This window comes from Notothenia rossii (assembly GCF_949606895.1).
Source record: "Notothenia rossii genome assembly, chromosome: 10".
Classification (NCBI taxonomy): Eukaryota; Metazoa; Chordata; class Actinopteri; order Perciformes; family Nototheniidae; genus Notothenia; species Notothenia rossii.
In genome coordinates this window covers 38,913,293-38,928,783 of record NC_136908.1, presented here as the reverse complement: position 1 = coordinate 38,928,783, position 15,491 = coordinate 38,913,293, and the positions used below count along the sequence as shown (strand labels likewise).

Sequence of the window (15,491 nt, the reverse complement as noted above, 5' to 3'; positions counted from 1 at the left end):
GCAAAATATGTCACATTATATAATGACTATCACCATCTCATCGTTTTGAGAAAAAGGCCTTCAAAGTTTGCAGTCAATTTTAAGGTATTTATTCAAATTAACCATGAACAATAAAACAAATGTACCATGACATGTTTGCACAAACACATACACAGACTATACTTTTCCACCTTTGTCACATGCACACTTCAATCCCTAGAACTAAGGCAATCCCTAGAACTAACGCCCACACCCACGTGCACGCCCATTGTCACGTGCACGCTCATCAATATACAATTTGAATGCAAAGTTGAACTTGTGTACATTTTAGTGGTCATGTTTGAGCACACAAACATTCAAATTGTATACTAATGAGCGTGCACGTGATAATGGGCATGCACGTGGGTATGGGTGTGCACGAGGTGATATGTACATATAACATTCTGGAACCTGTATTAAAAAAAAAAAAAAAAAGCACACTTAGTTGGCATTAATAAATACTTGGATGAATATGTCAAATGATATACAGTTCAACAACTTGGCACACGTTCATTCAGAAAGAAGCTGCATGTGAACACACAAGCAAAATAATTTATAAATAAAATGTACAATATCGATTATCAATCAAAATGATCATGCGCTTCTGACTGCAAATCAAGTTTCCCATCTGGAATAATGAAGTGAAAGTGAAGTGAAAAAGCAGAAAACAGCATTCAAATATAGCAAAAGCAAGCAACATAGTAAAAACAAATACATTAAACCAATTTGAAATATATTTACAAATCACTACAGTATTTACGGTATATTAAGAATGACATAATAATGATTAATTATGCCTTCACTCACTAGCTCACTCTCTAGCAATAAAGTGTTGAGGGTTTGGGGGTAGGTGATGTCTTTGGCCTCCTCCGTGCAGAACTCTCTGATTCTCTCATAGAGGTACCACTGCCGTTTTCCATCAAGCCCAGGAGGACTTAGCTCAGTAGGACGTGCTACACGGTCACTAACGAAGCAGCATGTTGGACTCCTCCTGATTCTCCACTAGCTCCTTGGCATAAACCACTCCAGGTTCGGCACTTGTGAAGCGGATGTGATGATACCTTCTGATACCTGGCAGAGGTCTGAAGCCGGGGGCAAGGAAGTCATGCCAGTTGTCTGTCTTGACAAAGGTTTCCCCTGACTCATTCCCAACCAGCTGGGGGATGTTGATTCCAGTCTCTGTACTGGCCCTGACAGCTTGGCTGATGTCCTCCAGGCAGGACACTGGTGTGCGGCGGAACCGCTGCTTAAATAGGCCAAAACACCAGTCAGGCGCAAATTTGGTTTGGCCAGCAATCAGAAAGTGTATCGTTGCATGGAGTCCCACCATGCATCGCCAAGCTAGCTACCAGATAAGGTACCTGTTTTTGTTTTGCCCAGAGCAGTTGTCGCAGTGCAGAAGGACATGTTTTTCCCCAAGCCCATACTGGGAGAAGAAGTGGTGGAGGTACGAGATGACAGCAATATAGCCCTTGCTGCTGCAGTGAGCCTCATCGATGAGGTAGTTGACCTGCTGAGGAACACCTTCACAGCAGACACCAAATACTCCACACTTCCTGGGAACCAGAAAGTAAATGGGCCCCCGCTGGAGAGGGTCACTGGGGTAGCGGACCTGTAACATCAGTCCAACAGATGTATGGAGTAATGAGTAATGAGGAAGACAACAAGTTTTTTTAATTCTATTTGCAGTATTTTGTGACTGTACATTTGCTTTTGTGTTGGTGATGTCTATAAACAGTAGAGGAAAAACAGATACTCCGACTTCATTTGTTAAGAAAATCCTAATAAGTTTATTTCCCCATCTACATATCACTCTTCAAGAATGTATGTGAACATACATATTGATACAAACCCAACAAATCTGTTTTGGGGCCTGAAGTGATGTATCATTATTCCATTATTCGTCACTATCATATGCCTCACCTGCTGTGCGTAGTCAAAGCTGTAGTGGATGGTAGTTTCTCTGCTACAGGGTGGGTTGGGTCCTAGTTTCCCTCCCAGCTCACTAACTGTTTGCTTACAGCTAGCAACCAACTCCTGGTAAGCCTGTCGCTCTATACCCACGGTGCGGAGGAGTTCTTCCTGCTTCCTCAGTTTAGCAGATTTTACGCAGTCTGGAAGATTGGAGCAACAGTAAATTGCCATGTTATTTTTAGGGCAAAACCAACAAAGGTCTGTCATTTTTTTTCCCAATCACCACACTGGGAATGAGCTCCTTCCACAGCTTCCTGAATGTGCTGTTACCAGCAGCACAGTGACCTGGGAAGGTGATTAAAGAGAAAGATAGTATTGTTAGATTACTCATCATTAGTTTTTCATTGAAAAAAAAAAAACTGGCTTCTCTGTGTAAAAAACAAACAAATAATTAAGATGCAAGAAAATACCCACCATTCTCCTGCATCTGGGCCTTGTATTTCCGCCACACAGAGGACATGGTCTCGGTTGTTGGAACAACACGTATGTCTGTCCTCTTAAATCCTTGTATCCGTCCAGGAAGTGGCATGGAAAATACATCTGCAAAGTTATTGATGAAATGTGCGATTCGCTGGATGTCTTCAAAGGACAGCACCCTTCTGCTTATCACACGACCACCACGCCTCAGCCTTGGTGCCAAGCCATGTTCTTTATAGAACCGAATGATCGCGGTCAGCTTGTCTTGAGAAATTCTGAAAACGTTTAAAATACAAGTATTTGAAGGGATAATGTAGGTTACAGTAGATTATAATTAGGTTTTGGTCGTAGTTTGTGTTATATTTTGTATTTATCATTGCTTTAGTTTTATGTATGCAAAAATGTAGGTAAGTCTATGTTTTTATTTGTACATTTTTATGTATGAGTATAAATGTATGGGTTCAGGTGCACAAAGATACATTTATAGATTTTATATGTTGTATTATGTACAATCACGTATTTTCAATTTGTTAATGTTAACATATTCTGCTTCTATTCTGTTGTTAACTGTGAGCTGATAAACTCGAACTCAGTTCAATTCTAATTCAACTGACTACTTCATTTGAAAATAGCAATACTGCAGAAATTGATGTCTATTCAAAATCAAACTCACCTATGTAAAAACTTGAATGTCTCCCGGCAGATTTTTTGCCCATCTATGTAATAAGACGTTCTCTGCTGTTTCCTGTCTTTTTGGTGGCCTCTCTTTGAACAGCTGGTCATCTTGGAGAGATTCATGTTGGTGCTTATTTTTCCAATGAGGACCACATGCTTTTCACCTGGAAATATTTTAAATATTGCATTATTTTTTGTGTTAATCACTCATCACTGAAAATGTAAAGTTAACTTGTATTACAAAACACACAGGCCCATCGTACACACATTGCCCTTGTATAATGTTCGACACATAGGTTTGGCCTACCAAAGATTTATCACTGCCCATTTAGCTTTTTCTTTCTTCACATTACTTACCACTTGTCATCTCATTCATCTGATCTTGTGTCTTGACCATCTCCTAGGGTGTGAAACGAGTGTAACAGGGAACACCATTATTAAAAGTGCAGCTACACCTATACGCACAGGCTTTTTCAGTTTCATTGGCGCTGTCCTCGCTCACATAATACCCTGCCGCTGTCTGAAGGTTCTCAGCCACCGGGTTGCTAACAAGTGGTCCGTCCTCGGTGGTGTCTTCCTCATCTTCAGCATCTGTGGTCTGAGGGCTGCTGTCAGGGCTGTCTGACTCTGAATCGGAGCCGGATAATGGGGCAACTTCAACCGGTGCCGTCAGAAAGTAATCTGTGATCAGCTGAACCCCTTGCTCATCAGAGGCTGTCCCTCTCGCAATGTTGGAGTTCAACAGTCTTGCAATTTCTTCTTCTCTGGAATCCATTGACCTGATTAAAAGTTAGCGGCTAATAAATTATCAAGTAGTACGGAGGGAAAAACATGTTCATTTTGGATTACTGGGGGGAGGTCGCGAGGAATAATGTTGGTTTATATAGTATGTGTGTGTTTGTGTTTGTGTATTTTTGCGTTTGTGTGTATTGTGTTTGTTTCCCGGGTAAACACTGACAAGAAACAGCGGCTGTTGTTATATCAGCTGTGACGTTACGTTACTCCGTTCTCCGCCTGTCATGTTCCCGTTACAAGCTTCAAAGTTATATTTATCATCTGAATTTGGCGAAACAAGTTTAATATTCTGAAAGCCAAGACTTTGTTTATTTGAAATCAGATAAAAACAAACTGTCACGGGACCCTGCCGTGTTATCTATGATTACTATACACCTTTCATTCATAATGTCAGCCGGAGGGAGGGGGAGCAGCACTAAGGAACAGCAGAGTGGTGAGTGAGAGCTGTCATCTTCCCTTTACAAGCTTCAAAAATGTATTTATCGTGTGATTTTGACAATAAAATGTTCATATTCTGAAAGCCAAGACAATTATTTATTTAAAATCAAACAAAACACCCGAACCCCGAAAAACGAGTTTTTTATACAAATCCACGTTTATTTCGAAATGAGCCGTTGCGACTTCCGACTGATTTCGATAGAGCGGGTCACATATATCAGGCTATAACTAAAGTAGTATTGATAATATAGTAACGGGCGGGGGGGAGAGAGAGATGTAATACGGTTTCCTGATAAACATTTGTCCTGGCAGGCCGGTATTTGTGTAACCTGCACAAACACAATACTGCACCATGATTGCAAATGGTGAAATACAATGTAAAACTACCGAAAAATACCAGCTCACTAAAACACAACCGCTCAATGCAACTACTAACTATTCCCGCGGTCAGAGAGCGGAGATGTGTCCCCTTTGTGATGTAATATGACGCGTTTGACCTTAAAAAAAAGCTGTTTTTAAGAGCAGAGCTCAAAATTGCTCCTTTCCCTCTGAATTACTGCCCTTATGTCTCGTAAAACATATCAAATCCTGCATTCACTTTTTTAATTGTAATTTTCAAGCAAGTTTAAGCATAAATGTAGGAAAAAAAAAAACCTACAAGTTGGACTTTAAGGGCAGCCGACACAAACGAATGCCGTGCTTCCATGAGCGTCAAATCCCGCCGCAGATGGGAATACATTGCAATCATTTGAAAGCTATTTGCGTCCCTTTATGAAGCTGAAGGAGCCTAGGAGCGTCACAACTGCACGCCACGGGACCCTGACCAAGTGTCGCTCCTGGACGATTATGGAGTGAGAGTGTGTTGGTTATAACGTTATAAATCATTGATTGTTCTCCTTGATTCTCCTCGAATCCTAAATCTATCGATTGGATTTATGATACGAAAACTATAAAAGTAGGGTAGACATGTGGATATTATCCGGCTGAACGAAACGTGATCTGTCTCTTCAATTTGTGTCAACCACAGACCTTATTTCAAGCTATTTTCCAAAATCCTATGGAGATATTGCATGTTTTTTTTTCAAAGGAACCGGAAGTGGTAAAATGCTAACTTACTTCCGGGTTTTAGAGTGTCACTGTGACACTCTATAGGTGCACTGTGACACTCTATAGGTGCCCAACCTTTTTTGAACCCGAGAGCTACTTTTAATGTTGCCAGTCTGCCGAGATTTACCAGTCTAAATAGAGGCGTAGCCATTACTGACAGCCTACTACCAGGTGAATACACACTTCTACAGATGTAGCACTGAATTTCAGACTCCAGCTTAAAGCTTCCTGCCTACGACCTGCCTAAGACCAGTATAGAGGAATGTTAAGCCCTCCCACTATTTTCCAAGAGGGCGTTGCCAGATTTTCAATTTCAGGTTTTAACCAGGAGATGGCGCTTCATTCACAAATACAGAAAGACAAGTTTCATGGACTTTCAGTTGTGTTTTGAAGAGCATTTGAACACATCAATATTTTAGATCAACTAAAGTATATCTAATCTTGTAATTCAATAATATATAGTCTTTATATATTAAATAATCATAATTATAATGTAAATATTTACATTACACTTCTTTATTTGTTATTCTCATACTTTTACCTTTACAATCGTTTGCTTTAATATGCAGTATATGTTTTGTATATTTTTGTGTTTGCTTCCTCCTGCTCCCTTTCGGACAGATACTGTATGATTTATTATTATTATTAATATGAAGATATTATTAAGATAAGATAAGATGTTACTTTATTGATTGAACATTTTAGTTTAGAATGTGCTGTTCCACGGTAATTCAGAAGGCTCACAGGTCACATTCCGACCATTATTTAAAACAATAGGTGCTTTCACACCGTCTACAGTTTGATTTGTATAGAGGGAGCTCTGTCAGTGTTTGAATTACCCATTAGCTTTCGGGGAGCCCTATTTTTCAGAGCACATCCTGCTACTAAATATGTCACACGCACGCTCTGTTGACTGGCGCAGCAGCGCGGATTCTATCCATTGCTATAAAAACACTCTTCTACTAATACAGACGGTGTCACTATGCCGGCGGATGTGGCCGTTGTTGAAGCCTCTTCAGGCTCCGCATCGGCAGGCCTCTCCCTCGGTGTGGAGCTGTCAAGCTCGACCCTAACGCCGCTTACAGCCGGCCAACTAAAAGTTGTTTTCCGTTCACGTTGTCATTTTTAGACTCCTTCGCTTCTTTGCTTGTGAATCCAAAAGCTGTGACGCTTGGCTGTTTTCCTTTTGCCATATTTTTTATTACAAAGCCAGAGTTAAAAAAATATCAATATGAACATTTCAAATACCGCGCCGGCATCACCGCCATAACCATAGCAACGTAAGTAAGAATGCAGCGCCGCCACGTACAGATGGCAACACCCAGACATGTTCACAAATATAAAACAAATATTCAGAAACTGTAATGAACAATAACTATTATTTATTTCAAGAACTGTTATTTACAGAAACTCAACATTTCTAATCTGCGTGACACAAATATGCACGATTGTTTTGGGCTTCCCCTATTTATCTCAAAGTCAGCCTTCAAGGGGGCTCCCTCCCTCTTCGGGGGAGCCAAGCTCCCCCTGGCTCCCCCCCATTTCGAACAGTGTCTGTTGCTGAATGGCCAGCGATTAGGTGCGGCGCATTTGTCATAGGTGATCAGAGCTAACTGCCTGCCGTCAGATTTCATTTAAAAAACAGATCTGATTTTAAGACTGTTTCTGCGCTCATAAAGAATGATAAGAATAAGAATAATGCGTATTGAACTGGTTTCATTAATTAGTGAGTTTATTTAACTCTAGAACCGCCAATCGGGTCAATTTGTGTGATGTGTGTTGTGTGCGTGCAATGTAACTTTTTTTCAATAAAATATTAAAGTCTCCCAGTCCGTGACTTTTCCTGAAAGTGTGTTATGTAGCACCCTATGTTGTTAAAAATTGCATTCTAGTAGCGGGATTTGACGGGTTTAGGTAGGCCTATACAAAAACCTCTGGCGGTTCTAGTGTTAAGATAATTAGGTACAGTAGAAGCCCTTTTTTATCAGTAACAAATTTAGTAGTTGAACATAAAAGTCAACTAACTAAGGGTCACTTGCAATGACAGTGTTGTGTCTAACTCAGGGGTCGGCAACCCGCGGCCCACGGGCCGCATGCGGCCCTTTAAGCCCTCTGCTCTGGCTCCCTTGAGTTTAGACAAAAATAAGAAGGAAATAAAATAAAAGTATTTGTAGGACTATTTTATTTTGTTGCACGGTTGAAAATGTTTCGTATCTTGTATTTTGAGGTGATACTGTGACACATAAATAAAAAACAAAACGGTTTTAATTAGGTCAACTAAAATATGCGTCACATCCTGCTACGGTCCCGCGCGAGCGCCTTTTCTTGGAGGCACTCGCGCGGGGACCCCCGGCTCGATGAGCGAACTATGGATAAATCAAAGAAAAGTACCGGAGGAACACAGGATTTAATTCTGTGTGGACAGAGTTATATGCTTTCACAGCAAACGATGCTGGTTTACCGGTATGTTTGATATGTAGAGAGAAGTTGTCAACGGTGCTGCAGCCTTTACGTATCGAGGAACAACACGGGAGAGGAAGACAGCTGACGATCTTCAGTCATAGTTCAATGGGGTATGTAATTCATTTCAGAAAACATTTTTTGTTATATTCCATGGAATGCTCTTAACGTCCCGATAGCAATGAATATATGAAATGCTTTGACAATAAATACATACAAAAATTAATCTCTGGAAGCCGTAGGGCTGTAAAAAGCACGACCAATCATTTTAGCCGACCCGGCTAAAATAACTGGATGGCCTACCTGCCTGTCAGCCTTCCATCTGTGCACAAATTTATCTGGTGGCCTCATTGATGATGCGCGTTCGTGTGTGTTGGAGGAGGGAATCTGTAAGAAAGTCTGAAGGAAGAGGCCTATTTTTTCCGGTTGTGTATTTTCAAATTCTAGCGCACACGAGCTGGTTTCTCCATTCTTACCTACCCTACCTTAACTTGTTTTAGGGTGCAGCTATATGTTTTATTTATTTCAAAGTGGGCCCATTTTAATAATATACATTCATTTTAAAGTAGGCCTGTGTATTATTTGTAATTCTCCTTATAGGAGTTCTTTGTTTCTTATTAGAGGTTAACAGTTTTATATAATGTAATAAATAGCCTAATAAATGGAAAAAAACTGTAGTTTTTGTCTGATATAACCAGTGCTTGAATTGGAATAAAAAAGGTGCCAGTACTCGAAATCAGCAACAAGTATTTGGCACAAAGTCATAGTATATCCTATAATGCTGGTGGGTTTGTCTCTTTACTGTATATTTTAGAAAGGCTCACTGTACTTAAACAAAATGACTCAGGGTGCATCTGAGATTAGAGGGGATGCAGTGGTAAAGTGCTATTTTTATAAGTGGGCAGTGGACCTGACACCCTCTAGTCTAGGGGGGTCCGGGGGCATGCTCCCCCGGGAACATTTTTTTTTAAATATTGAAGTTAGATGCATCAATCTGGTGCACTTTGAGAGCAAAATGAAGAGATATATGGATAACTCTCAATATCCATAATGAAACAACTGTAAAAAGTAAAGCTTGACTCCTACTGGCTGGTTAAATGACTCCTCGTCCCTGAGGCCACTACCAGTTTTTTGTGCCATTTTGCTGGATTTATTTGTCAATAGCGTTGCTGCACAAAGTGATAGCCCTCTAGTTTAAATCTACTACCCAAAAAGAAACGTATGGAGATGGGTTACTATTTAAAAAAAATTGCAAATCTATTTGGGAACAGTGGGGCCGGGCCTCAAATCCTATAGGGGGGTCCGGGGGCATGCTCCCCCGGTAAGATTTTTTTTTAAATGTTGGACTTAAATGCATCAATCTGGTGCATTTTGAGGGGGAAATAAAGAGACTACACCCATTTGAAACAAAAATGTATACATTTAAATAATCATAAAATCATAAGTACATGGCCATAACCAATAACATACAATATCCAATATGAAAAAACATTGAAACTTGTTTATTTATTTGTTTTTGGTTCATTTATAGTTGTGAGTGTGTCTGGGCTCCTGAATCGGCCTCTCCTGTCTCCCTCCTCTCCCCCCTGCTCCTCTTTGAGGCAACAGCAAAGATTAGTTTTAGCTCTCAACAAGTTTATCTTACCTTTTTTCACCTAGTTAACATTTTGTTTGTATTATTCATGCATATTTTACTAATCAAATGGAAATATGTGTTTACATAAATGGTGACCGAACCGTTTGAGACCCACTGATATAACTTAAACTAAGTTAACTATCTAAAGACTCAGAGAGTAATTTACCTCACCAGAGCTGTAGTTTTCAGCCTCTCAGTCTGACAGCAAAGGACTCTCCCTCCACCTTGTTGTTGAAACAGCTCCGTATATCCGTTAGCGCAGATAGCTAGCACCAGATGCTAACAACAATACACGTAACCGGTGCGCACGCTTTCTCGCTCGCTCGCGCCACACAAACACCAACACACACCCTCCCGAGCTTGAATGACAGTATGATCTGTATGAAAGTGGCAATGTCGGCAGGCCACGTCATGTAGACAGGTAGTCACCCTCTGTGAGGCAGTCAGACCCACATTTGCGCTGCGTTGCGTTTACAATATATACGTATATTGCCGGCGGCTGAGTACCGGTATTTTACTGAGTACCGGTAAGAAGTGCCGGTACCACATGGGTAAAAATCAGAAGTGCCGGTACTGCGTACCGGTGAGTACCGGCCCAATTCAAGCACTGGATATAACAATAAATACAACTTAGCTATCAAGCTATGAAATATGTTTTGCGGCTCCAGACAAAAAATGTTTGGGGAAAAAAGAGCAAAATGGCTCTTTTGGTCAAAAAGGTTGCAGACCCCTGGTCTAACTGTAAGCTTGTCACTCAGAGTAACCTACAGTTAATTTAGCTGCTGGAGAAGAAAGATCAGGGGGGGAGGGGGGGGGGGGGAGAGAGAGCTGTGGTTGATGGGCCATTAGTTGTGTAAATACACAACTGAGAGCTGCCGTTTCATTCAGACTATTTAAAAAACGGTAACAGCGGACTATTTTTCTTAGCGGATGCATATCAATTTAAATCAATACATACAACTATTTTTTAAATCAATAAAAACATTTTCTAAATCCATAAAAGCATTTCAATTAATACTGGGAGTCATGTCGTTACTTTGTTGAGAATGTGGCCGTGTAATAAGCGGGATAATTTGCAGCGACTTGTTCCTTATGGGGAAAATAGCACCCGTCATGCAGATCCGGATCCCTCCGCCACGCTTTGGGATCCTGATCTGCTGACGAGGCTCCATTAAAATATAAATATTTTTAGTGAATTACTGAGTTTAGGCACGTTAATAACGTTTTAATGAAGTACAGTATATTCATATGTGTCAGTGATTTCATGTCAATTCGGCGAACATAAACATAAATGATCGTGGTGAAGATGATGATTAAATTAGGATTAAAAATCGAGAGCCGGGCTGCATTTCCTCCTGTTCGTTTTTTTCGACTAAACAACATTATTTTGGTAAATAACAACATGGTGATGTTTTGTAAATGATTACATGTCTCTTATTTAGCACAGAGTATGATATCCGTGACATATGGATCTTAACAAAGTTCTGCTGTACATCCAGCGTACTGTATCTGACTTTATTTCACATGAGCTCCAGTGTGGAACCCCACTGCACCCCCTGGTGGATCAATGATCCATTGCAGCTGGCTTCATTATAATTACATTTATCTATCACGGGGGCGGTCTCAAGTCAAGCTGGAGATTTTCCCTTGAGCGAGGGTAGATCACGTACCAATCACGGCCCTCGCGTTTCAAACTGTCTGAAATGAATCGCCACATCTGTACTTGTATAAAACTGACTTTTGTACGATGAATACTTCATAAAATACTGCAGATCCTTTATCTTACCTCTTTCTAATCTACACACATACAAGTATTTAACTGAAGTTACACAACAGTGTTGTTGATACAGAGTTGGAGTTTATTCACAGGTCACATACTACAGTGGGTAATGTTTTCAAGAAACATTTGTGACGACCCCTGCTTGGAGGTCTCCTATGGTGCGTATGGCCCTTTAATGATCCTCCTCTGCTTGTGCCCACACTGATTGAGGACACCTGACGCACTGATTGAGGACACCTGACAGCTCGCACCGGAGGATTAAAAGGCCTGAGCCAGAGCTTCGAGTTCGCTACCCGCCAGAGGACTGGACCTCGGAGAGCAGCAGCGCTGATTCTTATTTTTGCCTTGCCTTATGTTTGTTTTTTGGCCACATAACGTTTTGCCAAATAAATACCTTTTTATATACATATTCTTGTCCTTCCCACGCTTTTTGTTATGGCCAAGAGCCAGGCCATGACAGATGGGGGGCTCGTCCACTTCTTTTATCTGTGATACAGCAACGGATAGGTAAGATTTGTGTTGGGAGTTGGTGCGCGTGTATAAAGTTTGTTGGGTGCGTTGTATGTGGAGCAGTGCGGAGCGGTGCAGAGTTTTCCCTGGCAGGTTAAGCGGCGGTCCCCTTCGGATTGTTGAGCGGGGTGTGTAGTGTTGCGGAGAAAGTGGTTGAAGCTTCGGCTTGGGAGCATGGCCGTGGTCTCAGTAGTGTTGCTAGCCTGCTAGTCGCTTTGCTGGGCCAGCGGTCTCCAGTGCATAAATACCCACCACAAGTAACTGCATGAAGACTAGGGAGGAGATTACTCAGTGGGATGGTAATAGTTAGTGGGGAAACTCCAATCAATAAGTTAGTGTTGTTCCACTTTGGACGCATAGCAAACGTTGTGGTGTCGGTCCGGTTTGTTTTTTGTTTTTTTTCTTCTCTCGGCGTAAAAGGTTCGGTGTTGTATTCCGGTGAGGGCCCGGTCTAAATTAATGTGGCTGACGTAGAGGCATTTATTGAAGTTCTGTCTCAGGAGTCTCTTGGCACTTTTTCAAGAGAGCAGCTGCTCTTGATTGCTGAGCATTTCTCGGTGACTATTGTCTGTGATAGGAGGATGAAGGAGAACATCAAAGACTCTATAGTGTCGACATTGAGTGAGACAGGAGTGTTTGCTGCAAAGGAAGAGGGGGTTTTGTTAAAACCTCTTTTTCAGGCTAGTGCACTTTCTTTTGAGCAGCAGAAAGAATTGTTGTTGTTGCAGCTGGAACATGACAGAGTAAAGTATGCGTTGGGAATTGAAAAGGAAATCACAGTGGAGCGGATACGGCAAGAATCTGCGAAAGCCAAGATAGAGTTGGAGACACATCGTCTGTCTATTCTCAGAGATGGTGAGGGGCAGGGTGAACAGGTGCCCAGGTCTCATCGTTTTGACATTAATAACCTGCGCTTGCTGCCGCACTTTAATGAAAGTGATCCTGATACGTTTTTTGTTGTTGTTTGAACGTGTAGCTAGGGCTAGAGATTGGCCTGATGCAGACTGTGCACTGATGCTTCAGTGTGTTCTCACAGGAAAAGCACAGTCTGCATATTCCTCCCTATGTTTTGAGGATAGCTCTAGCTATAGTAAGATAAAATCGGCGGTACTTAGGGCATATGAACTGGTGCCAGAGGCCTATCGACAGCGTTTTAGGTCCTTTGAGCAGAAACAAGGTCGGACGTATGTGGAGATGGCGAGGGATTTGTCGGTTCATTTTAAACGTTGGTTAACTGCTCTTGTAATCGCTTCTTTTGACGATTTATGTGAACTCATGATTTTGGAACGGTTCAAAAATATTCTTCCTGACAGGATTGCTACTCACATAACAGAACAGAAGGTAACTTCCGCGGCTGGAGCTGCAGTGGCAGCTGATGAGTTTGTGTTGCTTCATAAGAGCAGGTTCGGAGGGCGCTCTGGGGCACTAACTGTTTGTGAAGGAAATAGAAGGATGTTGGGATGGATCCAGGGAAATCGAGTTTGATCAAATCTAATGTGGTTAATAACGATGATTGCCACTACTGTCGTGAAAGACCCCATTGGAAGGAAGAATGTCCTGCGCTTAGAGCAAAATATGAGGGAGGAAGATGTTTTGTTGGGCCTGTTGCGTTGGCTGCTCCTGTGAAAAGCTGCTGTGGTGCCGATGTGCTTAAATCCCACTTATGTGGATCTGAGGTTTTGGCATCTTATACTCCATTTATACGAGACGGCTTGGTGTCATTGTTAGGTAGTAATGTCAGAGTTCCAATCAAAATCTTGCGGGACACAGGGGCTTTCGACTCCTATATTGTTGACTCTGTTTTGCCGTTGTCGGATGAAAGTGACACAGGTGACACAGTTCTGAGTTGGGGAATGGGATTAAAAGTTCTTCCTATGCCTTTTCATAGGGTGTATATTGACTGTGACCTTGTTAAAGGTGAAATAGCTGTTGGTGTACGTCCAGCTTTGCCAATCGAGGGGATACATTTTATTCTGGGCAACGGTTTGGCAGTTAGCAGAGTTTGGGCTGATGTTCTTCCGGCATTTTTAGTGAATGGTGGGCTGATTGAGTCTGGGTTTGAGGAGAGCTCTACAGTGGTGCCAGAGGTCACGTCCTCCTGCGTGATCTCGCAGGCTATGGCCAAAACTATGTTGCGTAGAAACCAGAAGGCCAAGCATTGCTCCACTGGTCAAAGTGGTGGTGGCGGCGGCTTTGATGGTGGTCGTGGCGGCAGCGGCAGCAGGGGTCGAGGAAGTGGCAAGGAAATGTTCTGTTATCGGTGTGGAGATCAAGGACATATGGCTAGGGACTGTGAAAAAAAAACAGAGGATGTGTGCTACAACTGCAACAAACCAGGCCACATGGCTCGTGACTGTGGGCGTGCCAACAACCGGAGGTGCTACTCCTGCGGTGGCCTTGGTCACATCCAGAGATGTTGTGATAAGGTGGTATATTACAATTAGGGTTCGCTAAGAGAGGGTGTTATATATTTGTTGTGTTCTGTGACTTTTTTTTTTGTTTGGGATAGGGTTAATTCGTTATGCCGGTGGTCCTGGGGACACCGACTTTAAGGGGTGGGGTGTGACGACCCCTGCATGGAGGTCTCCTGTGGTGCGTCTGGCCCTTTAATGATCCTCCTCTGCTTGTGCCCACACTGATTGAGGACACCTGACGCACTGATTGAGGACACCTGACAGCTCGCACCGGAGGATTAAAAGGCCTGAGCCAGAGCTTCGTGTTCGCTACCCGCCAGAGGACTGGACCTCGGAGAGCAGCAGCGCTTATTCTTATTTTTGCCTTGCCTTATGTTTGTTTTTTGGCCACATAACGTTTTGCCAAATAAATACCTTTTTATATACATATTCTTGTCCTTCCCACGCTTTTTGTTATGGCCAAGAGCCAGGCCATGACACATTAAACAGTGCTGCCACATATGAAACAGGAAAAAAAGAAAAGACACTGAACCCTTTCTTTGCCATTATATAAAAATAGTGTTGCTACAAAAGTATAAATTAGGCTTACTAATAAGACAACTTAGATCTGAAGCTACACATGAATCTGCTGCCAAAGTGCAATAAAAAAGATCAAATTAATAGAATCAAACCTTTTTTTTGTTGCATTTTAGTAGAGTATAAAAAGAAATGCCTTTAAAATAGGATGCAAGCAACACTAGTTTCTTAACCTGAATTGATAATATACTATAATCAATTTAAGTTTGCATTCTTATACAATTTTCCCGGTCCTGCATGCTGGCTCTTACGGAACCGACTAACTCCCCCTTTTGTGTACAGCTCTCAACACTCCCAGACTTGTAGTGATTTTCACCTCGTTTAATACTTTTCGCCTCATTCTGAAAGAAAGAAGTGAAATGTGCTAACGTGACGGCCGTCTTGGTGTGTGGTGCGAGACAGGAGATATAGTTAATTGAGCGGTTTCACACAAAAACAACAACAACAAGTTACTTCACAGTTTTACGACACATTTTTTTTTTTTTGACTTGCAAAATAATCTTTTTATATGTGTAATTCGTGGCACCATTCAAATGGAATCGAAAGATAATCTTTCTCTCCCCATTGACTTCAATACATAATTTTTCCGAAATAAGGAGCTCCCCCGTAAAGGGAGGGACTTCGCCCACCTTACACGACACGACGGTGGCTGAGAGACATTGATACCGTACATGGCAGATTAAAAACGAAT

At 41.8% G+C, this 15,491-nt stretch overlaps 3 long non-coding RNA genes across 3 annotated transcripts in view; 1 reads left to right on the top strand and 2 right to left on the bottom strand.

Annotated features, from left to right (window-relative positions):
• The window catches only part of LOC307021477, a 654,272-nt gene that overhangs the window by 224,300 nt on the left and 414,481 nt on the right, over window positions 1-15,491 (top strand). The gene's annotated exons all lie outside the window — the stretch shown is intronic.
• LOC307021478 overlaps window positions 1-15,491 on the bottom strand; it is a 421,766-nt gene that overhangs the window by 139,826 nt on the left and 266,449 nt on the right. The gene's annotated exons all lie outside the window — the stretch shown is intronic.
• On the bottom strand, window positions 183-2,598 carry LOC307022651. The gene is made up of 3 exons (XR_013803468.1): window positions 2,407-2,598; window positions 1,942-2,277; window positions 183-1,630 (listed from the first exon to the last, which is right to left on the bottom strand). It is a non-coding gene; the product is annotated as an uncharacterized lncRNA (long non-coding RNA).